Here is a 14,274-nt window from a genome sequence, read left to right as displayed (position 1 = left end):
ATGCTGCTGCTACTACCTGCATGCGTTAGGGTGGAGTGGAGGAACATCCTGTTAATGAAGTCCTCCTCATCACTCACCACTGACAAGTACTTCTTGACTTCATGACACAGCGCTCTGGGGTCTGAACGGGAACAAGGCTTTGGCAGCAGTCAGAGGTGATACCCATCGGGCTCATTGACTTGCAAATACGCACAAACATGCACACACACACGCACGCACGCACGCACGCACGCACGCACGCACGCACACACACACACACACACACACACACACACACACACACACACACACACACACACACACACACACACACACTGAGGACAAAGTTCTTGCCATTGCTTATAGCTGGGTTATGTCCTTGGGGAAGTGTTATTTCCAAAAGCACAGCTAAGACTAACTCTAAAAATGTCATGACATTCAGAAGAGTCGAGATGGTTATATTTTCAGCATGGCAGTGAAAAAGATTTAGAGGGTAAGTGGTTCCATAATCAAGAGTAATAAAGTTTACAACTGTTTCACTACAGAAAATTATGTTGTTAGAATTTCAACATCTTGAAAGGATTTTGTAAGATATACAGTATGTTGGCTTACCCCAAAACAGTTATTGAGGGGTAGACGGTCTGAGATGGAGATGATTGATAATGAACCACTAGAGGGCACTTGCCACACATACACTGAGGGATGAACCGAGGTGGATGGGGTTTACTTTGTACCCACTGGGAACAAACTGGTTGAATCAACATTGTTTGCATTTCAATTCAACAAAAAACATTTATGTGATGTTGAATCGATGTGGAAAACTGACAGGATATGCAAAAAGTCATCAACGTGTACTGTGTGGCTCAGTCGGTTGAGCATCGTGCTTGCAACGCCAGGGCTCGTGGGTTTGATTTCCGCCAGGGACCCATATGTAAAAGGTATGCACACATGACTGTAAGTCGCTTTGGATAAAAGCATCTGCTAAATGGTATATATCATATCAACGTAAAGGAACTTTTTCCCCCCACAACTTTAAACCTAAATCCAATGATTTTGGGTTGAATTCACATTAGTTGACAACTCAATTAAATGTAAGTGGGTAGTGAGTGTCAGGTTACCAGGGTCATTCCACCAATTAGGTGCCTTTTGAGTTGTGTAACTTTGTGAAAAACCTATAGTGTTTATTAAGTGCCAAATAAAGTACCAGGGTTGACGACTTCATCTTAAATCAGACATACATCCTCTTGTGACAGAGGGAATGTAAGCTTGTTATGTGCAATAGTGATGAGCATTTGAATGCAAGCTTCACAAACATATTTCAATTGTTAAAACATTTCTAGCCTGTCTATCTATGGGTAACAGGTTTGACATGTTATGCTTGACCCACTCAGTTTTCTACCACAAAACACCAGAAAATGGCCATAAAGTCTGGAACCAGCTCAACTGCTTTTATGCTATGATTTGACTATTAGATGTCCAATGTCTCGTTTGAAAACAATATTTGAAAGAGAATAGTTTCACCATATTAAAGGGATACTTCGGGATATTTTACTTGCAAAGTGTCAGATGAACCGGGTTGACCTTAAAATAAGGGAGAGTGTATTTTTTTGATTAAAAATAATCACTATTAACATGAAATAAATAATAATCTTCAGAAATGACATTGTCAAAGCAACAAAATAACTATGGCTTTACGGTGATGGGGAAAACTTGGAGAAATTTTTGAGGGTTCAAATCTTCCTAGAAGTCACAGAGGATCCACAGGAGGACATTGAGAGCTTGGGACTATAAGGTTTTACCTGCAAAAAGATGATTCTGAGATAATTATACTTTTAAGTTCTGAACCCTAATTGGTTTGAAGGGTGATAGCTATTTTTTATCTAGTATTCTTTTGAACTTTTGAACCTCTGACATAATTTTTTCGATAAAAAAAAGAAATAAAAGGAATAATCTTTGGAAATTGTATCATAAATCGAACTGGTGGAGTTATGTCACACATGCAGCTAACTCAGACATGTGGAAATGTCTGCTCTACCCAAAATTACAACTAACTAATTAAAGCAATACCAGAAAAATGGAAGTGGAAGGTGGAAGGTGGGAAAAGTAAGGAACTTGTCTGTCGGCCCTGCATTAAAGACCAAAAATGGTTAAAGAAAATTGTGATAAATAAAAATATATACCAGTTTCATTTAAGGACCAAAAAACTGACAGCTGAGCCAAATAAATAGCAAAATAGTTGCCAAGAGATTTTTGTGAATTGAAAAGCAAAACGACGCCGTATTCAAAACTTCAAATTTTCAATGAAAATGATTATGTAAAATTCTTGCAACCAATATAATTTTATTTATATGAGGGAAACAATCTTCCAGCTCTGCAGATTTTTCTACGAGGAGGAGGCAGAGTCATTGGATCATTTACTTTGGTACCAACAATTGTTTACAGACAGATTATTTCACTTCTAATTCATTGTATCACAATTCCAGTGGGTCAGAAGTTTACATACACTAAGTTGACTTGCCTTTTAATAACAGCTTGGAAAATTTCCGAAAATTATGTCACAGCTTTAGAAGCTTCTGATAGGCTAATTGACATTTTGAGTCAATTGGAGTGGTACCTGTGGATGTATTTCAATGCCTACCATCAAACGCAGTGCCTTTTTGCTTGAAATCATGGGAAGATCAAAAGAAATCAGCCAAGACCTCAGAAAAACAAATTGTAGACCTCCACAAGTCTGGTTCATCTTTGGGAGCAATATCCAAACGCCTGAAGGTACCACGTTCATCTGTACAAACAATAGTATGCAAGTATAAACACCATGGGACCACGCAGCTGTCATACCATTCAGAAAGGAGACGCGTTCTGTCTCCTAGAGATGAACGTACTTTGGTGCGAAAAGTGCAAATCAATCCCAGAACAACAGCAAAGGACCTTCTGAAGATGCTAGAGGAAACAGGTACAAAAGTATTTATATCCACAGTAAAACAAGTCCTATATGGACATAACCTGAAATGCCGCTCAGCAAGGAAGAAGCCACTGCTCCAAAACCGCCATAAAAAAGCCAGACTACGGTTTGCAACTGCACATGGGGACAAAGATCGTACTTTTTGGAGAAATGTCCTCTGGTCTGATGAAACAAAAATAGAACTGTTTGGTCATAATGACCATCGTTATGTTTGGAGGAAAAAGGGGGAGGCTTGCAAGCTGAAGAACAACATCCCAACCGTGAAGCACAGGGGTGGCAGCATCATGTTGTGGGGGGGACTGGTGCACTTCACAGAATATATGGCATCATGAGGCAGGAAAATTATGTGGATATATTGAAGCAACATCTCAAGACATCAGTCAAGAAGTTAAAGCTTGGTCACAAATGGGTCTTCCAAATGAATAATGACCCCAAGCATACTTCAAAAGTTGTGGCAAAATGGCTTAAGGACAACAAAGTCAATGTATTGGAGTGGCCATCACAAAGCCCAGACCTCAATCCCATAGAAAATGTGTGGGCAGAACTGAAAAAGTGTGCGCGAGCAAGAGGCCTACAAACATGACTCAGTTACACCAGCTCTGTCAGGAATGGGCCAAAATTCACCCAACTTATTGTGGGAAGCTTGTGGAAGGCTACCTGAAACGTTTGACCCAAGTTAAACAATTTAAAGGCAATGCTACCAAATACTAATTGAGTGTATGTAAACTTCTGACCCACTGGGAATGTGAATAAATAAATAAAAGCTGAAATAAATAATTCTCTCTACTATTATTCTGACATTTCACATTCTTAAAATAAAGTGGTGATCCTAACTGACCTAAAACAGGGAATTTCATGGATTAAATTTCAGGAGTTGTGAAAAACAGAGTTTAAATGAATTTGGCTAAGGTGTATGTAAACTTCCAACTTGAACTGTTTATGGTCATGCGTATGTATGTATATGGATATACATATTTACCCCAAAAATACAGTGCCTTGCGAAAGTATTCAGCCCCCTTGAACTTTGCGACCTTTTGCCACATTTCAGGCTTCAAACATAAAGATATAAAACTGTATTTTTTTGTGAAGAATCAACAACAAGTGGGACACAATCATGAAGTGGAACGACATTTATTGGATATTTCAAACTTTTTTAACAAATCAAAAACTGAAAAATTGGGCGTGCAAAATTATTCAGCCCCCTTAAGTTAAGTTAATACTTTGTAGTGCCACCTTTTGCTGCGATTACAGCTGTAAGTAGCTTGGGGTATGTCTCTATCGGTTTTGCACATCGAGAGACTGAAATTCTTTCCCATTCCTCCTTGTAAAACAGCTCGAGCTCAGTGAGGTTGGATGGAGAGCATTTGTGAACAGCAGTTTTCAGTTCTTTCCACAGATTCTCGATTGGATTCAGGTCTGGACTTTGACTTGGCCATTCTAACACCTGGATATGTTTATTTTTGAACCATTCCATTGTAGATTTTGCTTTATGTTTTGGATCATTGTCTTGTTGGAAGACAAATCTCCATCCCAGTCTCAGGTCTTTTGCAGACTCCATCAGGCTTTCTTCCAGAATGGTCCTGTACTTGGCTCCATCCATCTTCCCATCAATTTTAACCATCTTCCCTGTCCCTGCTGAAGAAAAGCAGGCCCAAACCATGATGCTGCCACCACCATGTTTGACAGTGGGGATGGTGTGTTCAGGGTGATGTGCTTGTGGCTGAATGGACACCAACATCTAGTGGAAAGCCTTCCCAGAAGAGTGGGGCTGTTATAGCAGTAAAGAGGGGTTGAACACCTCTGCTAATGCTCATGATTTTGGAATGAGATGTTTGACAAGCAGGTGTCCACATACTTTTGGACATTGTAGTGTATGTAGAGGACATTGAACAGAACAAGGCTATAGCAAAATCTACATTTGGATAATTTTCTTTGGCACTTTAGCAAGTCTTTATTCATATAAATAAATCTGATTGATTGAATTTTCATGTGGTATATTAAAGGGCACTTCATTTAATATTAAAGGGCACTTCTTTTAATATAACAGGCTTTTAAAGTGCAAAATTTGTGCACAATTTCTCCGTACAATATCAAAGGGACGCAAAAAGGCACTCATTTTGCGGAATGATCCACCAATATCACTGCTGCCATAATAACAAAAGCAAGAGAGACAGTGACTGAGTGTTTGGACATAGTCCCCTTGTCACGTGTACACACACACACACACACACACACACACACACACACACACACACACACACACACACACACACACACACACACACACACACACACACACACACACACACACACACACACACACACACACACCTCGCTGGCTGCTGAGAGAGAGGATGACTGAGGCTATGATGGATTCAAGAGGGATGCGATGGCATACTGTGTCTGATTTAGACCTGCTATCGTAAATCTGACCGAAAAGCTGCTAGTCTTACACAGTAACACCTATCAGACCTGTATAATGTAGATGGAGTCTGGATATCCTTCCTATGACTTGAGGATTAAACCCCTTCTTAGTAAGTCATACATGCCCTTCTAAATGATTGATAGTAGTGATGAATGAATTTAATAAATACAGATCAATGTTAGTTTCATTTTTAATAAATAAGAGAAATTCTCACACACAAACCTAAAAAAACAAGGCTTTCATGACTTGGGGATTTTCATCTGCCTGTACCTAGAGGCTGATAGTATTCACCAGTACATAATGACTTACTGAGTGCAGCGAGAGCCCTGTTCAGAGCTGCACTGTTCAGTGGCTAGAAGGCGTTCCTTCCCTTTGGTCTCCCGCTACATTAGCATGCGCTACAGACCTGTTTGGAACACGGCACAGAATTAACCCCCAATCCCCTCTTAATTCAGTTCAGCAGAAGTACGGGCCAAATTTTACCGTCTGATGATTCTGCAGAATCATTCTGCTCGTCTATTCGCGTTTTCCACCCCCCCCCCCCCCCCCCCCCCCCCCCCATCTACACCCCTCTCCTGCTGCATTCACACGTCATACTGCCAAGGACGGAATATTACATGGCCCTCCTTCTCAATATTACCAGATATTACCAGATGCCCTGATCCACAGCCATGACATTAGACTTCCTCACTGTCAATATACAGCGAGTATACAAAACATTCCATGACATAGACTGACCAGGTGAATCCAAGTGAGAAATATGATCCCTTAGTGATGTCATTTGTCAAATCCACCTAAAATCTTTGCAGATGAAGGGGAGGAGACAGGTTAAATAAGAATTTTTATACCTTGAGACAATTGAGACATAGATTGTGTATTCAGAGGGTAAATGGCCATAACAAAAGATTGAAGTGCATTTGAAAGGGGTATGGTAGTAGGTTCCAGGTGCACCAGCTTGTTTGTGTCAAGAACTGCAAAGCTGCTGGGTCATGCACAACAGTTTCCCGTGTGTATCAAGAATGGACCACAACCCAAAGTACATCTAGCCATCTTGACACAACTGTTTTGGAGTCCACATGGGCCAGCATCCCTGTGGAACGCTTTCGACACCTTGTAGAGTCCATGCCCCGACAAATTGAGGCTGTTATGAGGGCAGAAAGGGGTGCAACTCAATATTAGGAAGGTGTTCATAATGTTGTATACTCTCAGTGTATGTAACTGTCTGATGTAGCACTTTACTAAGGAAACCCAAGCGTGGCTACAACAGCAGGATGGAACATTGAGCATAGACATATTTGGTACAATATAAACAGTAAATAAGGACATTTTTTACCTTTATTTAACTAGGCAAGTCAGTTAAGAACAACATCTTATTTTCAATGACAGCCTAGGAATAGTGGGTTAACTGCCTGTTCAGGGGCAGAACAACAGATTTGTACCTTGTCAGCTCGGGGGTTTGAACTTGCAACCTTCCGGTTACTAGTCCAACGCTCTAACCACTAGGCTACGCTGCCGCCCCATCCCCATTTCATGCCCTGTTATTCTGACTGAAATCAGTACTTAACCAGGGGCGGACAGCATCACTGGAAAACGGAAGCTATGAGGTGACCTCTATCTTTAAAAACTCTAAGGTAATCTACAGTACTTTTAAGAGTGATCTAGAACCAACTATGCATAAAATTAAGTTATCCCACACAACATTAACTGAATTTCTTAATGTCAAGGAGGAGAGTAAACTCACCATAGACTTCTGGTCCTGGAAAAGGTCTTGTCGACACTAGAAAGAGAGAGAACAAAGGGAGATAGTAGATCAGACTTCTGTCCCACTCCCACTTCACCTGTTCTGGTTTAATGTTCTCCTGTCCTATTCGGTGTCCTGTGTGAATCAAAGTGTGCGTTCTCTAATTCTCTCCTTCTCTCTCTCGGAGGACCTGAGCCCTAGGACCATGCCCCAGGATTACCTGACATGATGACTCCTTGCTGTCCCCAGTCCACCTGGCCGTGCTGCTGCTCCAGTTTCAACTGTTCTGCCTTCTTATTATTCGAACATGCTGATCATTTATGAACATTTGAACATCTTGGCCATGTTCTGTTATAATCTCCACCCGGCACAGCCAGAAGAGGACTGGCCACCCCACATATGCGCTCTCTAATTCTCTCTTTTTTTCTCTCTCTCGGAGGACCTGAGCCCTAGGACCATGCCCCAGGACTACCTGACATGATGACTCCTTGCTGTCCCCAGTCCATCTGACCGTGCTGCTGCTCCAGTTTCACCTGTTCTGCCTTATTATTATGCGACCATGCTGGTCATTTATGAACATTTGAACATCTTGGCCATGTTCTGTTATAATCTCCACCCGGCACAGCCAGAAGAGGACTGGCCACCCCACATAGCCTGGTTCCTCTCTAGGTTTCTTCCTAGGTTTTGGCCTTTCTAGGGAGTTTTTCCTAGCCACTGTGCTTCTACACCTGCATTGCTTGATGTTTGGGTGTTTAGGCTGGGTTTCTGTACAGCACTTTGAGATATCAGCTGATGTACGAAGGGCTATATTAATACATTTGATTTGATTTGATTTTATCAACGGGGTCCCACTGAGTGTGTAAGGTCATCTAAGACTGATGAAGTGTCTAGAACACCGCATTAACCAAAGACTACAATATCAAAACAGAGTTTTAGGTGAAACTATGAGGTGAAAGCATCTGGGACAATTTTGGCTGAAAATAAAATCTACGACATTAATATACCTGTAAAAATCATAATTCAGAATTGACTTTTAATCATAGTGTGTATTTAAAACAGAATCAACCTCCATGGACCCCTATGGCACCAGATGAATGAGTCTATAATTTCCTCTCACCACTCCTCCCTCCCTCCCTCCCTCCCTCCCTCCTCTGCCTGCCAACCAGCCGATGGGCACGCTCTAAGGCCAAGGCTGACACAGTCTCCTAGGTGAGTAGGCAGACTGGTTGAGGTGCCAGTCAGACAGTCAGAGCCCACTGTAATACCCTGAGAAGAATGGCACATCATTACACAAACCCACTCAGTAATACCGGCACACTTCAAATGAAAGTGTTTTCAGCTGTAGCCCACCCAGCCAAGATATGAGAAAAGCCATAGTGAATAGGGTTGATGAGATAGAGGGAGCAACATCCCGTTTTATCATCTTGGCAAATTTTCCATGGATTTGTTTGTGGTGTTTGCACGTAGGAAAAGAGCGGTTTAAATTCTGACTACATTTACAGCGCTGCATACAAATCAAACTGGCAAATGCTCTGCCTGGATCAATCACAGGAGCCGTCGTGGGGTTGATGCTGAATAAATGCTAAAAATGGGTCAATCGATCAACTGCTAATCACCACTTATCCCTGCCCCCCTGAATACTAAGCCAATCAAACAAATTACATTGTTATTCATAGCAAATCAAACTCAAATGAAAGCCATCCATCATGGAAAATAACAAACAGGCAATCAAATACCCAGCAGTCTCTGACGGAAAGAATCAGAGAAATTCTGAGTGGTGCAACATGCTTTAGATGTATTGGTGCTACTGGATGGCTCAGTAGAGCTGAAGGTTCAGTCTGTAGAGAAGAGCCATGGTTTCCCTTGGGATCTCTTGTTGGTCTCTAAATGGCTGAAGATATGAGTAACTATGGCTGAGGAGAAGAGGAACTACTGAGAGACTTACTACTTGTAGTATGAGATAAGTAATGTGAAAAAATTCAACATTTGCTTAGCAATCCAAAAACCAGAACCAACTGTGTAATTTCTTAAACAAACCTCGCAGGATCGTACCATTAGTTGATCATACAAACAAGTCGTCCCACCTCGTCGTGTGTGACAACAGGAAATGGCCATGCTCTTTCTCCCGTTTTGTGTTTGACTTATAGGAATAAAAATATCAGGTTGTCTTTCAGGGGTCTCTCTGCTCTACTTTCTGCTGATTGAGGAAGAACCTGTTTTGGTGTTAACATTCCACAGTGGAAAACACGCCTACACAAAAACAATGTCATGTAGGCCTACTCATATACTATGAAGAGTCAACCCTTTTTAAATACACTACAATTACTGAATGGCAAAATAATAAACCATAACACACTGGCTGTAAATGTTACCGGGCAGGCACCATAACAATAAAAGATCTAAACAACAATAAAAAATGCAGAACATTGGTATCAAACCAACCATAAGAGTAAAAAACATATTTATTTATGTCTCATCAAATAAATGGCAACGAGCATATCTTAGACAGTAATATCTAAAGCCTGCAAAGCCTAGAGGATCGTCTAGGGAATCAAACTGTGTCTTGCATGACACTTTTATCTTTCGTGTGTGTGTGTGTGTGTCTGTGTGTGTGTGTGTGTGTGTGTGTGTGTGTGTGTGTGTGTGTGTGTGTGTGTGTGTGTGTGTGTGTGTGTGTGTGTGTGTGTGTGTCTGTGTGTGTCTGTGTGTGTGTGTGTGTGTCTGTGTGTGTGTGTGTGTGTGTGTGTGTGTGTGTGTGTGTGTGTGTGTGTGTGTGTGTGTGTGTGTGTGTGTGTGTGTGTGAGTGTGTGTGTGTGTGTTCACTCTCTTGTGTCTGACTGCTGTATATGTTGGCATTGGGAGCATGTATTTCTATGCAAATAACCTTGTTTAAATGTTAGTGTGTTGTTGTCTGTAAATGTATGGATAAAACGTGAGCGTGTGCAAAATTGCATGTAAACAGTATATAGTTGAAGTCGGAAATGTTTACATACATTTAGGTTGGAGTCATTAAAACACGTTTTTCAACCACTCCACACATTTCTTGTTAACAAACGATAGTTTGGGCAAGTCGGTTAGGACATCTACTTTGTGCATGACACAAGTTATTTTTCCAACAATTGTTTACAGACAGATTATTTCACGTATAATTCACTGTATCACAATTCCAGTGGGTCAGAAGTTTACATACACTAAGTTGACTGTGCCTTTTAACAGCTTGGAAAATTCCAGAAAACGATGTCATGGCTTCAGAAGCTTCTGATAGGCTAATTGACCTCATTTGAGTCAATTGGAGATGTACCTGTGGATGTATTTCAAGGCCTACCTTCAAACTCATTGCCTCTTTGCTTGACATAATGGGAAAATCAAAAGAAATCAGCCAAGACCTCAGAAAAAACAATGGTAGATCTCCATAAGTCTGGTTCATCTTTGGGAGCAATTTCCAAACGCCTGAAAGTACCACGTTCATCTGTACAAACAATAGTACGCAAGTATAAACACCATGGAACCACGCAGCCATCATACTGCTCAGGAAGGAGACATGTTCTGTTTCCTAGAGATGAATGTACTTTGGTGCGAAAAGTGCAAATCAATCCCAGAACAACAGCAAAGGACCTTGTGAAGATGCTGGAGGTAACAGCTACAAAGTATCTATATCCACAGTAAAACGAGTCCTATATCGACATAACCTGAAATGCCGCTCAGTAAGGAAGAAGCCACTGCCCCCAAAACCGCCATAAAAAGGCCGGACTACGGTTTGCAACTGCACATGGGGACAAAGATCGTACTTTTTGGATAAATATCCTCTGGTCTGATGAAATGAAAATAGAACTGTTTGGCCATAATGACCATCGTTATGTTTGGAGGAAAAAGGGGGAGGCTTGCAAGCTGAAGAACAACATACCAACCGCGAAGCATGGGGGTGGCAGCATCATGTTGTGGGTGTACTTTGCTGCAGGAGGGACTGGTGCACTTCACAAAATAGATTTGCATCACGAGGCAGGAAAATTATGTGGATATATTGAAGCAACATCTCAAGATATCAGTCAGGAAGTTAAAGCTTGGTCACAAACGGGTCTTCCAAATGGACCCCAAGCATACTTCCAAAGTTGTGGCAAAATGGCTTAAGGACAACAAAGTGAAGGTATTGGAGTGGCCATCACAAAGCTCTGACCTCAATCCCATAGAAAATTTGTGGGCAGATCTGAAAATGCGTCCGTGCATGCGTGTTTATGCATGTATGTGTGTGTGTGTGTGTGTACTTGCACTTGGCTATTCAATGACCGTTTTCAGTAGCCAACAGCTTACACAGTGATGTCAACACACACCAGTATTTAGTGTACTTGTCCAAATGTTCAGTTTACAAACACAACTCCAGCCCTATTCACTGAATGGAGAATACACACCTAACCTGCATCAAATAGCTATTTTCTGTATGTGCAAGAGGTCAATGTCCTCATCTTCTCCCCTCTAACCTCTCTGTGTTGAGAGGGTGTGGTACTATAAAGTGTAAACCGACAATAACATTCAAATGTCAGAGATGAAAGGATAGTTTTCGGTAAGATGAGTTTTTTTGACATCCCCTGTGCTGAATCTTTAACCACTCCTTAAATATACTAGGTGTTTATGCGGTTCCTCCCATTTAAAATATGGATCATTTTCTTTTACATCTTCATCTACTCAAAATTATTGCCTGTGCTAAATTATACCCTCAAAACAGAGCATAAAATGCCATACGAAAATTTTTATTTTGCGTGGCCCAAATAGATGTCATGCATTTCTAGTTTCTCATTGATTAAATCTTCCGGTTTGAAATTACGGCATGTATTATAGTTTTGAACATGCTGTAGGAAGCATTATCTACTAATGGCAATTTCTATTTTTTGTGTACGTGTGACAAAGTAATTTCCGCAAAGACAGAACACATAAAGATAAATGATTTTGTGGCATGAATTCTATTCCTGACAGCAATGCATTTGTCGCCTAGGCTATTTGTTGTAATTTCCTTTCACAGCTTCTTTTGAAAGTTGGGGCATTGTCACGGCAACAGTCTTCCTATTTTCTCCTTGAATAAAACTAAAGATCTAATTGAAATATGTGCAGTCACAAACAAAGACACAAACAAACCTTTCAATGTGTAGCCTATGTCTATGTTAGGAATGGACAATCCCTAAAGCAAAGTGACTAAGCTTATTACTTCATATAGTTTCTCAATATTAAGTGTCAATTAAGTGATGTTCAAAGGATTTCTAATGAATAAAAAACAATCCCTGCAGGTCTTTTCACTTCTCTGTAGAATGGAGTCCAATACAGCTATTGGCTAAACTGAAGGGTGAGATGTCCGTGGTTGAATTTTCAGGGCCTTTCTCCTCTCAAGGATTTCTCTTGATACTAAAAGCATACAGTCAAAGAAAACAAACAGAAAACCTTGTCCAGCCTGAACAAGTACATACAATACAGTTATGACAGCATGGCTTTTCACCATGACATACAGTATTCCTTATTTTTACCTGAGGCCCACACTGTGTACGCAAAAGGTTGGAGTATAGGCTTTTGAACCATGAAACTGAACTGGGTCTCGTTTACCAGTTGCGATGTAACTTAAGCAGTACAATGATCGTCGTATCAGATGCATCGTTATTTACCCACCAACTTTTTAAGAGTGTTTCCCAAAGAAACACGCATAGAGAACGTTCGCCAGGTGCATTGTTAAACCATGTGTCCATACCCATAGGATCGTAAGAAAAGCAGCGCAGCTCTCGGATCAGCTTTCTCCATTCAAATCGTACCTTAACATTAAGGTAATACTGTAATACTGTCCACAATACTGATGACGGATCAGCCCCTAGAGAGATATTACCACCTATGGCTGAAATAGGTTATTGAGGCGGTTTATTATGCTTACCCAATAATAATGCACTAAATCATTGATTGGATACATCATTGCGCATGCGTTGAAACATATTGCTGCAAAAATCCCAAAAATATAACTCAATTGATTGAACATGACATCGATTTAAATATAATTGAAATGGCCTATATAGACCCACGTAGCCTTTGCATCTTTTAATGCCGTCATCTCTGTTTTCATTTGAAGCATCATTTTATGCTTCACTTGTTTGTAACAATTGCAAATAATTTGTCAACTTTGTATTTGGAGTAAACCTCATTCTGAGGAGATCGGCAGTCACAGTCAGACAGAAAGCCTAAACATCTTGACTCTATATTTAGCGGAGATCTGAATAAAGTGATGCGGAAGAGAAAAAAGGCATCTAATGATGCCGTTTGGCTGCTCTTCGAGTGGTCTGGATCACTTGTAGACTGCAAAGGTTTTTAAGAGCCACATTACTAAACAAGGCTCTGGAAAACACCTTGGCTACTAAAGATACATCGTAAGGTTCTAATGATGATCTTAACGCTTCGAAGGCTCTGAGAAAAGAGGCCCTAAACAGTGTTGTTGTGTTTTATGTCTTGTTTATAGACAACATGTCTTTGTATTAGTATTATGTCCCTATGTATTGTTCTTCTCCTATGTCCTGAGTTCCATTAAACATTTATGTGCTCGGGGATGCTGTGTATGAAAAGATGCATACAGTTATAAAGATGTGACAGAAAAATTAAATAGAAGAATAAAATGTTAATTTGGAGGAGACAAGGTCCATTTCTCAGAGTGCATATGGCGGTCAGGGGACTATCTAATGTGCTCCACAGTTCAGAGCACATCCTCACTGTGTGTGTGTGTGTGTGTGTGTGTGTGTGTGTGTGTGTGTGTGTGTGTGTGTGTGTGTGTGTGTGTGTGTGTGTGTGTGTGTGTGTGTGTGTGTGTGTGTGGTGTGTGTGTGTGTGTATGTGGGCGAACACATCATGTGAATGTGGTTCCTCCCCCACGTCTATAGCTGTATAAACTAAACATCCTAAGAATCTCCCTCTCTCCATAGAATTCACTACAGTGCCAACCATAGCACGTAGAGCCTGAACAATCGGTTGATGCTGGTTTGGAGGATTATCAGCCTTGATGATCCAACTCTGAATCAAACAGTGTCCATGGAACTCGACGCACACTGTACTGTTCTATTCACACAGTGCCTAAGGGCCAGCCAAGGTGGTGAGGTTGTACTCTGTCTCGTGAGTGAGATGTTTTCCTGAGTGTAGCTGTTAGTGCCCAAG

At 40.9% G+C, this 14,274-nt stretch overlaps 1 protein-coding gene across 1 annotated transcript in view; it reads right to left on the bottom strand.

Moving 5' to 3' along the window:
- LOC109891029 (rap1 GTPase-activating protein 1-like) overlaps window positions 1-14,274 on the bottom strand; it is a 154,510-nt gene that overhangs the window by 60,176 nt on the left and 80,060 nt on the right. Inside the window, exon 3 of the mRNA XM_020483289.2 lies at window positions 7,108-7,143. The gene's annotated coding sequence lies outside the window, so the exon portion shown is untranslated. The remainder of the gene's footprint in view (window positions 1-7,107; window positions 7,144-14,274) is intronic.

This window comes from Oncorhynchus kisutch, linkage group LG5 (genome assembly GCF_002021735.2).
Source record: "Oncorhynchus kisutch isolate 150728-3 linkage group LG5, Okis_V2, whole genome shotgun sequence".
NCBI lineage: Eukaryota > Metazoa > Chordata > Actinopteri > Salmoniformes > Salmonidae > Oncorhynchus > Oncorhynchus kisutch.
The sequence above is the reverse complement of the archived record's forward strand: the minus strand, read 5'-3'. Positions and strand labels throughout refer to the sequence as shown.